Below are 12,188 nucleotides of genomic sequence, written 5' to 3'. Positions count from 1 at the left end.
CCTATCAATGTGCAATGTCGGCATAAAAGCTTAGGCCTATGGTCTAGCCTCAAGTCTTGGAGTAATTTTTTTTCAAAATATGGCCTAACTAAGCCCAAAGCATGTCTCTATGGCTGCTGATAGTACTGGCGAATATACAAACAAATGTAGCGTGTAATGTAGCTTATATAGGCCTCTAAGTATATAGGCCATATGCAATGCTACAGTATTGCCTAGTCTCAGATCCCTTCTTGTATTTTGTACACCTAGCAAAGCGAGTTAGCTTTTGTATATTTCCAGCTATTTAGCGTCAGTATGGCACTCGATTTAGTAGCACCTAGTCTTATTACAACTCTTTAAAAATTTGGAATAAAATATTTTATATCAAAGCATCTTGCTTGTTTCATTTTATTTTATGTTGATGCATGTATGGTGAGGCCTTCTTTTATGATGGAAAATCATGTCAAGTAGGATTGCATGTGTCCTCAAACCTTTGTAGTGTGTGTGTTTGTAACTATGCCATACCAAGCACATGGCTCCAGGCCTACACTGAAATAAATCAGATGGCTTATTAGTCAGTTGAGTTCAAGTGTAGACAATTAATGTGAACCATAGTGTGATCGACAGGAAAATTTAAAATACTGTATCAACCAAACAAATTTGGTTTCGATTTGTTGCAGATGAAAGTGCAGGCCCATCGGCGCCAAAGAAAAGGATATTTGCGGTGCTTCCTCTCCGGATATTTCACTAGCACAACAAAAACTTGTGGAAAATCAGGGCTCAAGTTTCTGAAAGCCTGAAGATGTGGTAGCGGGCAGACAAAACAGCTGTCTCAGTGTCTGACACGGGATGCTGAAAAACAGCTCAAAGAAGCTGCTGAACAGAGATGTGATGAAAGGATGAAAATGCTATTGCCCAAGACATTCTGTTTACACATCATAGAGGAAGACTACTTCTTCCTATAAGCAATTGGATTTGGGTGTTGGTCATTTTGTCAGTGACGAGGAAGTCATATAACTCAGAAAGGATTGTTTTTGTAACCAAAGCATAACCTGGTTAATGTTTTGTTGTTGTTTATGTTTATCATTTTCTTTCATTTTACAATTTGTTTATTCATTTGATCTTTTCCTTACCATTTTTTTATTTATTCACTTGACAATGAATAACTTACTTTCGTAGACTGAGGAGTTCCCTAAAGTTTCAAGGTGGCCCTGTGTGACCCTGTCTTTTTTAAACAAAGTAATTATTTTGTGTGGTCCCTGTTTTCTAGGAGCACATGTGCTGGCTCCAAGCCTCTATCACTTTTGAGAACTGTAGTGGAAAAATACAGCTTAATATCTATTTTGTTTTGGTAGGAATATTCCTGGTGATGGATGTGTATCTTCAAATTTGTTTAATGACACTGATGAGACCAATTTATAAGTTTAGATACGAGGTTAAGTTGTGTGTCTGGTAATTATTTTGTAAATTATTTTATAACGTAATTGACAGCTGATAGGTCAATGGACCCCGGATACCAGGGAGTGAAGAGCAAGCTGGTCTAGAGCCGTCCATTGAGCTCACCTACTCCAGAGACGTCCCTCAACAGAGTGAACCTGCCCGGATGTAACCCAAAGAAGCAATTATAGTTCACGACTTTGTATCTGGTTGACCCGCGCCGCGATTGTGTTATTATTTCTTTAGGACTTTTAAGCATTTTATTTTTCAATAAGTTCAGTGGATTTCTTGTTTGACGTAACAGTTCTAGTGAGATCTGTAAGTTACCCACTGATATCATTAACATATTTCTTTTAGTTTTAAGTAATCCCATTGTTTTTAACACAAGTCTCATGTGCATGGTAATCCTACATTTTTTACTTAATATGTTTATTTTTGTGTGAGCGCTACGCCTTTTCAAGTTGTCCCCACAAATTCAGAGTGATCCGACCCTACTCTCATGGGAAGGGTGCTACTTGTAATTTTCCCAAACCTAAAAAGGAAATATATTTGCCTGGTCACTGCGTTTTTGACTAGTTACATTTGCGTTAAAGGTGTGTCTTGATGCATACTTCAGGAGACGGACAGTGTTTGAAAATGCATTTATTTATATTATGTTTATCGCAACATAAATTTGTTGTATCTTCGAAAAATTCGCTGCTTAAGAATCCAGCAACTGTAAAATATTCTTCGGACATACCTATATTACTTCAGCCAACACATCCTGGTTCTTAATAATGTGTTTAATTATGTTATCATCTTTCTGTGCCTATGAACTGCTCTGTTTTGATTGTCGTACAGTACAACGTATAAGAGTCAAGTTATTTGTTTATTGTTTACTCCATGGCGTATGTGTGTGTGTATGTGTGAGTGCGTTTGTGACGCCCAGCTTGTAAACACGATATATCAAGAAGAGAAGATCAGGCCAATTTCATATTTAGTGTGTAAAAGTACCACATTAAGTACAAGAAGCCTATTGTTTTTGGTGGAGGTCAAAGTCATTTGGGATCACCAGGGGTCAAATTATATAAACCTTGTAAATACGATATCTCATGAAGAGAAGATCAGACCAAATTCATGTTTGATATGTAGAAGTACCACATTCAGTAGTATATTGTTTTTGGTGGAGGTCGAAGGTCATTTGGGGTCACCAGGGGTCAAATTGTGAAAACATCGGTCACACGATATCTCAAGAAGGGAATCTTCGGCAGACCTCATATTTGTGGTGTAGGAGTACCACATTGTATAAAAGAAACCTATTGTTTTGGGGGAGGGCAAGGGTCATTTGGGGTCACCCGGGGTCAAATTATGTAAACCTTTTAAACACGACATCTCAAGAAGAAAAACTTGGGCCGACCTCTAATTTAGTGTGTAGAAGTACCACATTTAGTTAAAGAAGCATATTGTATTTGGTGGAGTTAAAGGTCATTTGGGGTCATCAGAGGTCAAATCGTGAAACCCTTGTAAATATGTACACCCTCACTATACATTACATCAGATTTATGAAGAAACTTCTCATGTTACATCATCGAAAATACAATGCATTTTTGCATTCTGGTTCATAGTCTGTTTGTTTGTTTGTTTATGTATTTTTTCACGTAAATATTTGCAATGTATAGGGAAGTCTTCTGAAAAGCCTATACTGGTTTAACAACACAGAATAGGCTACTCCCAGTGAGAGGAAAGAAAAAAGGTGAAAATAATGATAATAATATGTATATGTTTCAGTTACCACTAATTAATAGTTAATAAGGAATCATAAGTTCTTTGATAAGGCATTTTCTAAGTATGGAGCTTGGTTTCTTAGTTTTCAAAGCATTTGGTAGTGAGTTCCATGTTTAGATTGCACAGTTTATTATGCTAAGCATAATAGTGCGTGCATAATATTAGTTATAATGTGCGTTGCTAGCCGTTCTTGCATTATGATTATGGAACTCTCGGTTGCTATTTATAAAATTTCGGAAACCTTTTTGGTAATAAACCATTCCAAACCTTGTTTGCAAATGTCGCAAAATTAACTTTTATGATATCATCTAATCTCAATAAATCGAGTTCTCACAAAAAATGGGCTAGTAAGTAGTATGTTCACACGATGCTGTGTGAGATATATGACGTATTGCACACTTTTGTAGTGGCTTAAAGGTGAACTGTTTGTACCAGACCAAATAATCAAGCAGCATCATAAATGCAGTGCTATTTAAGTTTGATAAAGCATTCTGAGTATATTCTGGGGGAGGAAATGTTTTAGCGCTGCTAAAATGCTAACACATCTTGCGACGCTGGAGCAACATTTTGTAATATGGTCACTCCATGAAAATTTGCTATCAATATTAATCCCTAGAAATTTAATAGTTGATACTTCCTTAATTTGTTTACCGTCCATTAATACATCATTATTCCAATAATATGTTCTTCTTCCGTTTTATCGTATATAGTGAGTTTTGTCTTATGAGGGGTGTAACAAGAAAGGATTGAGCCAGAAACCAGGACTTGAGAAACAGTACATGCGTTTTGGATATTATCCAAGTCATAAAGCAAAAGAAGTGGAGATGGGCAGGGCATTTAGCTAGGTGTCAGGATAAGAGATGGACACATAAATTGACAGATTGGACACCAAGGGGTTATGTTAGAGGCAGAGGTAGGCAGAGTAGGAGATGGATGGATGACATAAGATAATATGGTGGGGTCACATGGAAGAGAACAGCTCAGGACAGAGTTAATTGGAAAATTGGTGAAGAGGCCTTCCTTCTGAAGTGGAGCGAAATAGGCTTGATAAGAAGTGGGTTTTGTCTACATTAAGTGATAACTTATTAGCAGCAAACCAGTCAGAAAATGTATTTAATTCAGTAGAGACAACATTCTATGTGCGTATTCCAACTTGAAGAAAATATAGGTATCATCGGCAAACAAAATAGTAGTAGCAATTTATGACACTTGGTAAATGTTATTGACATGTATAATTAATAATAGTGGTCCACCACAACGGGTTTCAGCGTGTTCGGATTTGGGGCTGATATATGACATATATTGTTATCTATTTGATACCGTATATAGCTGCTTAACCAGTCAAGAGTTGTTTCTCTTACGCCTATTTACCGATTAAATGGAAATGTTCACGTATCGTCTACGGGGAAAGGTTCACTTCAGTTTGAAAAGGTTATACTCTGTAAGATATTCTGTTATATTTTGGTATATATTCTGTTATATTCTGGAATATATTCTGTTATATATTCTGTTATATTTTCTGGAATATATTCTGTTTATTCTGTAAAGAAGTATTTTTGGTTTACATTTTATAAGGAAACATTTTATGATTTAAGCCAAAACTTATTGTGTACCAAATTTCTCCAGTTGAACATTTGCACCAAAAGAATGGGTTTGCCTTCTTTGCAAAATTTTAGACAAAATTTGCAAAATGATTTTCCTGTTCCATAATGCGTAGATGCTTCGCACTGTTTAATTTACCAAAATAAAACGTAATAACTCTGTTTAGTTTCTGAAAATGTTCCACTCTCAAAGCAGGCTGAGTGAGAGAATGCGTACAGGTCTGCATAAAATTGTGTTAATGCAGTCTTTGAGCCTGAGAAATTGTTAATTTGGCTTTTATGCATACTGTCAAGTTACAGCAAATATACGTAATTCATCATTTTGTCTGTGTTTTGTGCGAATATTTTCTATAAAATGTGGTAATTCTATGTACATTGACAGATTTGAAAGCACAAATGTGTTCTCTGTACAAGTATTACACGTGCGTAATACGCTCTCATTGACAGTTATACAATGCCATTAATACGCATTCACACCAGTAGAATCACTGAGGCCGAGTGGCACGGACTTAGGTCTGCACTGAACAATGGATACATTACAGGTCAGTTTAGAGTATAGAGTTAATTTACGAGTGACGCACCTTTCAACATATTGGGGTCCTCAAGAGAGGAGGAGAGAGGGATATTGTGACTTCCGTGCATGAAGGGCACTAGGAAAGCGGAACTTGAAGTCGATGTCGCCCTACTAAAATACATTGACAGTAATGCAATGCCATTAACACGCATTCACACCAGTAAAATCACTGTGGCCGAGTGGCACGGACTTAGGTCTGCACTTAACAATGGATACATAACAGGTTAGTATAGAGGGAATTATCGAATGATGCACCTTTCAATATATATATATATATAGGTCCTCAATTGAGAAGGAGGGGCAGTGGGACTTGTCAGGCGCATATTGGGGAGAGAGGGAGGCACTGGGTGGTAAACAGGCCCTAATTTTCAACCCTACACATAAATAAATCTAGGTATTATCACAGTATTGCGTGTAGACCTATAATTATAGAACTAATTTTACAGCCTGAATGATGACTCAGAAGGCTCTATTTCACGTCAAAAATAATGTGGGAGGAAACCCCAGTTCAGAGGGAGGAAATCCAGACCACCCTACAAAGGAGTCGGTTCCAACGATCCAGATCTACACCATTGGACCCGCGCCTGTATTGACGAACAGTAATGTAGAAAACAAAAAGGTCTTGGCAGAAGAATGCAATATTGTGACTTCCGTGCATGAAGAGCACTAGGAAAGCAGAACTAGCTTGAAATTGATGGCGCCCTACCAAAATACAAAGTTTCCCAAATGCAAAGCAAGTAAGCAGGTAGTAGTAACTAGCGATCAAATCGTAGTAGATGGGTGCGATTAAATACCATAGGACTTTCGACTTGCTATCAGCAATATATATGTATAAGAGTGTTACATTCAGCAACATGGTGTGCTTTGACAAATACATGATATTTCACATTCTGACATGATATTATGGACGAAATAAATTGAATAATTTGCAGAGACGTTCACACTGACAAACCTTTCTGTATCTTCAAAGTTTAGTTAAAAGTAATTTGTTTTGTTCCTACAAAGTGACTGAAGGATACTTAGTCAATGGCGTACGTAAAGAGTGTGGCCTTGCTTTTAGGCTGCTTCTATAGACATATAGTCTAGATATGCCTCCGAATGCACCAGTTGACCTCTTAATTTTAATTTTCTTTCCGGGTGGGGGAGGGGGGACATACTCCAACATAAAAATTCATGTCACTACCTAAATCAGTCGGGGAAATGTTCGAGTTTGTTATTATTTATTAACACAATCTTGCGTTAAGAGCTACTTGTATCGACCTAAGTTTATACTTCAGAATGCACCACTTGGTGTTTAAAACTTAATTTATTTCTTCGATTCTGATAATATTTGATCATTTTTTAATCCACAATAACTAGGAATAGTTTGGAGCATGAAAGCCTTTGGTCAAAGCACTTTTTGGAATCTTCTAGTAATGTTTAATAATTCTAAAATATAAGGTCAATACTCATAAAATTAAACTTCAAATTTACAAAGAAAATTCAAGTTATAGTTTCAATTATGAGGAGACATAAGAGTAAGCTCCTGTTTCCCATTTTCTGGAAGATTTTACTTTTTTTTTCCTTTTTATGTATCTAGACTATATCGTACGATATTTAGTTCATGCATTTAGGCCATCAGCTGAAGGTCGAAATTCGCTTGTTTCGTTCCAGCAACTACGGGTCTAAAATTTCTCTACAGCATTGAATACATAAATTAACTAAGATTAATGATCCAAAAGTTCTCCATGTACTTTCCTGCAGTTTTTTTGCAATTCCGCTCGAAAGATCGAACTATATTTTTTATTGCGTATGTTAAGAAACCTGCCGTTTTACGTTCAAAAGTTGTGCGCCAGTGAGATATCTGTACCATGTGATATGAATTGTCCAATGAGCCATGAGTTCTGTGTGCAATCTTTGTAGAAAACAACAAACATGGCGGCTCCCACGGGCGCTAGTCAGTCTCCGACACACGGAAATCTACAGTGCTCAGTGCACATTGAATCTGTAATATTTGAAGCAGTCAAGGCATTGACGAATAAACGATGGACTAAAGTTACTTCCTGCGCTAAAGATTGGCTTAATCTCAGCGGCGGAGACAGTGATATCGCCGTACTACTGATTACTCCATGGCCTACTACGATCAAGCGTGTGTTCAACAGCATAGTATGATGGGGTTCCACGATAAGTGTTACAGGCGGTTCATTGATAGCAAGCACATTGCTGCAAGAAAACGGACAGTTCCAGAGGAGACCCCATATGATTTTAAACGAAGAATTGACGGAAAAGATCGAGGAAACCAAGCAGAAGCTCTGGTGTATTGCCTGTTCAATTTATTATATGTGGGAAAAGAAACAATACATTACTCGGCGTTGCAAACGGGTGCAGGACAAGCTGCAGCAGGCAGAGACTTTCGATGGAGGTAAGCCAAAGCATACTACACGACTCTACTAGTACTTCTGTGGCATAGTTGAAGTGTTAAGAGAAGTTGCATAATGCAAGATCAGTAGCTCTTGAGGGATAGAATCCAAGTCAAAGGGCACAGTGTTGGACCTGAACATAATATAATTAGTGACATGGTCATCTGATTTGTTTTGTTATAAGGTGGTAGGAACGGAAATTTGTTTCAAATTCTCCATCTGGGGCACTAGCCTAAGTGTTAAATACAGGCTTCATAGTTTTCTTACTGTGGCCCTTTATTTGAATGATAGAGATATTATATTAGTTAGAAAAATAAGTGTAACAAAGGTGCAATAAGGTTAGGTTTGCAAGGTCTTATGGTCAGCCTGTCTAGCTTTACCAAAATGAACAAGTATCTGTTTCCTTTATTATTAGTAACAGATATAATCTACCATTGTATAATTTAAACCATAACATTAAGAGATAATGTACTGTACTGTCAAAAAAAGCCTGTTTTAATTCTTTTTTGCATGACACTGGTTTGCAAAATTTGAATGTGTCTTTGTCCATAGAAGATGAGCAGATCACATGGTATATAAATAAAATTGCCTTAGTTCTTATTTGTTCAAACTTACATTTTGATCAACAGAAAATGCAAAACAATTTGCTTTTTTTATTTCATTTTATTAAAGTATTGCTTCGACAAGCAGCAGAGCGGAAAAAAGATGAGCCCAGATTTTATGAATATTAGAGGAAAAGACCGTGTTGCCATTGAAGTGAGGTACCACTCTCTATGTTGAAGAAACTAGATACAATTATTGACAAGGAAGACATACAGATCTTGAAAGGTAAAGTACTCTCTTCAATGTGTGGTTCATTGAGTGTTCAGGGGTGGATCTAGGACTTTTGGAATATGGGGGTCCTCCCCCAAGGAAAATTAAAAAATTCTCTAAACGCTTTGAGATGCAATATCAGGTTAATCTTTCCATTGAAATTATTAAAGTAATTTGCAACATATTTCTAGCTGAATTGTAATTATATTGGTACCCCATCATAAAATGTGAGACTCAAAAATATCCAATTTCATGGTACAAGGTGTTCTGTTCATCTCCTCCTCAGAGCAGAGTTTACCACCAACAAAAGATGCTCTGATCCAGCATGTTAAGCGCTGCACCAACCAGGCTGCTATTCACAGTAGGGCATTGCAGCAAAGGATTGATGCACTCTTACCAGAGGGACATGGATGGAAACTTGAAAATGATGACCTTATAATCACTTAGATGACGAAGCCACCTGACCCAGATGTTTTGCTTCAGTGTGTCAGCAGTAGCTGTAGAGTCGGCAAATGTCTTAAAGGAAGATGTTCCTGAATGAATGCACAACTACCGTGTACAGACCTATGTAAATATAGAAATTGCAGCAACTTCCAAGAAGATGTTGAGATTGTTGATGCAGGGAAAGATGATTTGGAGGATGAACTGTGATGGTGTTAAATCTTGATATCTTAGTCTGAAATTTTAAACAAGTTTGAAGTTTGTGAAGAGGGTTAACTTTTTCAAAGTCATGTTGTCATTATTTTGTTCCCCAGAGTTTAAAGGAACCAGAAAAAAAGGTCTTATTCATATATTCATTTTAGCTATTAGTAGTTTTACGTAGATTACCCTACCTACCAGACACCTTATGATAAATATCCACATTTTCTTCAAATCACACTTTTTTTGCTGAGAGGGGAGGGGGGAGGAGGGTGTTATGGGCATGCTTTACCTCTTGCATATTCACAACTACATTTACTGATGACGATGACGCAAATACCGCGTCCTGAAACCAGTCAGAGGTTTATATACTGTTGTTGGGGAACCATCGCCCCTGACCCTGTTCCAATATCACGGTTCTTTATTGTTTTGCCGTAACATTTCGTTACCTGTTTTATTCATATTGTTAACACGTTTTGTGCATCTGTTCAAGTTTTGACCCAAGGATATTCAAGTCTTTAGTGACTTTTATTTCATCTAATTATCTTCACCTCTACTACGGAATGGACTTTCCCTTTTCCATACCATATCTGACTTCCATGCAGTGAATTGAAGTGGATCCTGTTATAACTAGTACAACTGTCCTTGGATGAACTTTTAATCACTTAGTAATTCCTCGCCGCGCCTTTTGATGAAGAACCTGTATCTTGAATCATCGCAAAGGCCCAGCTCTACTACACCATTGAGTGTATCGACCCAGTCTTAATAGATACATTATTTCTTTATATCTGGGGCTTAAGTTAACTGTCTTCGTTATTCACTTATTTGTACCATTCACCTTTAGTATTCATATTATTTGTAGAATATAGAAATATTATTATTCAAAATACCATTCGAAACCTTGTCGATCTTTTCTTTTATACGTTAACTCCCTTGGAAACACTTTTTGCAGGAATACGAATTATAAACATGTCGTTTCCGTAACATGGAGAAAGTACCTAGTTTTGCAGAAGACTGTAGAAAGAGTACTAAGGTAACGGATATATACCGACTAACTTTATTTCACATCTACGATATGCCATGATGTCTTAGTGTGCCAACTTATATATTGATTTATACAAAAGAAATAACTCACTGGTCTTGGGGCATTGGCACATCTCACTGTAACTAGGGATTTAGCTACATGTAAAGTAGAGGGGGAGGGGTTCACATGTGTAAAACAGTTTGGATGGGGAGTGTAACAATTATGGAGAGGAACTTTTCATTATATGTGTATATTTACGCATACATGCACAGACGAAATGCATTCATAACATAGGGGGAAAATCTAAAAATATTTGATTTATTACAAAGCATTATATCTGAGTTTATTAAAAGTGGTACATTTTTATAATTAAAACTTAAGTTATAATGTGCAAAAATTGTATTTCCATATTTCAAAGTTGAAAATGTGATTTTTTACCATTTTGGCGAAAATGGAGGGGGGGGGAGGGCACAACTTGTAATGCCTGAAAACAACCCTCACTGACCCTTAGACCAGAATCCTATTCCACCATTCTTGTAACCCTGACCCAACTATTATACAAAAAAGATATATCAGTCGTAATTAAACATATAAGAAAAGAGTGGTATGTATGCACCACTGTACCAAATCTAACGTTAGCACATGTGTTCCTAATACATAGCATCGTAGCACGTAATGTCTACATAACATACCCAATTTCAAGGGTGCGTTACAAAAATACTGCAGGAAATTTTTTGGAGAACTTTTGATATAATGTTTGTGATGCATTAAACTACCCAAAAATGCATTAAAAGTCTAGACCCGGTGTTGCTGGAACGAAACTGATTTTACAGCCACATTTTGAGCTTCAGCTGATGGCCTAATTTAAGGTATTTGTTGAAACATGAAAAAAAATTCTTTATTAAGTATTACCCTTATACAGTCAAGGAGTAGAAATGATTCATAATAAATCTAAATAACTCCTTTAAGGAGTTCAGCTTAATTTGACAATGGTGTTTTTGAAGACAGAAGTAAATATGTCCCTCATTCTTTACTACCAGTAAATTAAAGGGAATACTGCGGTTGCATTTCAACTATTTTTTGTTGTTGGTGTCATGTATGTATTTTAGATCCTCTTGCAAGCAGGAACTCGCGAAGAAGCCTCATTGGCTTATCAAAGCCGCAAGCTGACCGAAGCCAGTCTCTTACATTCATATGGTTAAAGGTGGGATCGCTCGTAATTTCCTCGTTAATTCTGTCCTACACACCAACCGATTCAAAAATAATATCAATACTACCCTCTACCGGTTCGTCGCTGTTGTCTCGTAATTTCTCAGCAATCCCGTATTTACGGCTAGTAAGCAATAAACGGGTTCGGTTACTTGAACGGTGGCCTTGGCGAAATTCCTGCATAGTTTCTTGTCTGTGGCAGTGTCAGTACAGGGAGTTGTTATGGAAAAACTCCCTGGTCAGTAGTATGCGGTAAATTATTACGTCGCGTTTCCGTGTGTGTTGTGTGATACAAAACTCTGTGGTTAGTTTTACGTGCATAACTTTTCACAACGATTGGGCTGTAGTAGCTGTACAGTATATGTGTAATAGTTTGACCAGGGAGCTGCTACTCTAGCGGTTCCCTGCTTTTACTCTTTTAGGCCCACATGGTGAACAGTCGAAGTCCGAACTGTTCGGATGCCCTGGTTTCGTAGTTGAATCACTGATTTGGAAAGCTCTGCATGCTTTATGCTGTATCGAATATCAGAAGTTTAGCCTATAGAAGTACAGTACTATTTTACTTTAAAAAACCAGTGTATTCCAAACCTTTACAGATGCGCCAGTCTTGTACTAACCTGAGTAAAGTATTTGAAATATTGCAACCTCAGTTGCGAGCCGACATTCTTTCACAGCTCAAGAAACTAATAGTGATGTTTATGTCTGATACATTGACTCGTGTCACAAAAAGGACAGACGCGAATGAGTGA

General features: G+C 37.2%; 1 protein-coding gene and 1 long non-coding RNA gene across 5 annotated transcripts in view; one reads left to right on the top strand and one right to left on the bottom strand.

The window, feature by feature from the left end:
• LOC139984816 (uncharacterized) overlaps positions 1–12,188 on the bottom strand; it is a 153,854-nt gene that overhangs the window by 84,333 nt on the left and 57,333 nt on the right. The window lies entirely within an intron of this gene.
• LOC139985246 (uncharacterized) lies at positions 7,000–10,600 on the top strand. Of its 2 annotated transcripts, none has more exons than XR_011799367.1 (3): positions 7,000–7,756; positions 8,427–8,582; positions 8,859–10,600. It is a non-coding gene; the product is annotated as an uncharacterized lncRNA (long non-coding RNA). The 2 variants fall into 2 exon arrangements; XR_011799366.1 differs by having other exon boundaries at positions 8,854–10,600.

Source organism: Apostichopus japonicus, chromosome 17 (assembly GCF_037975245.1).
Source record: "Apostichopus japonicus isolate 1M-3 chromosome 17, ASM3797524v1, whole genome shotgun sequence".
In the NCBI taxonomy this organism is placed as follows: Eukaryota; Metazoa; Echinodermata; class Holothuroidea; order Aspidochirotida; family Stichopodidae; genus Apostichopus; species Apostichopus japonicus.
Note: the sequence above shows the minus strand (reverse complement) of the source record. Positions and strands in the feature narration are given on the sequence as shown.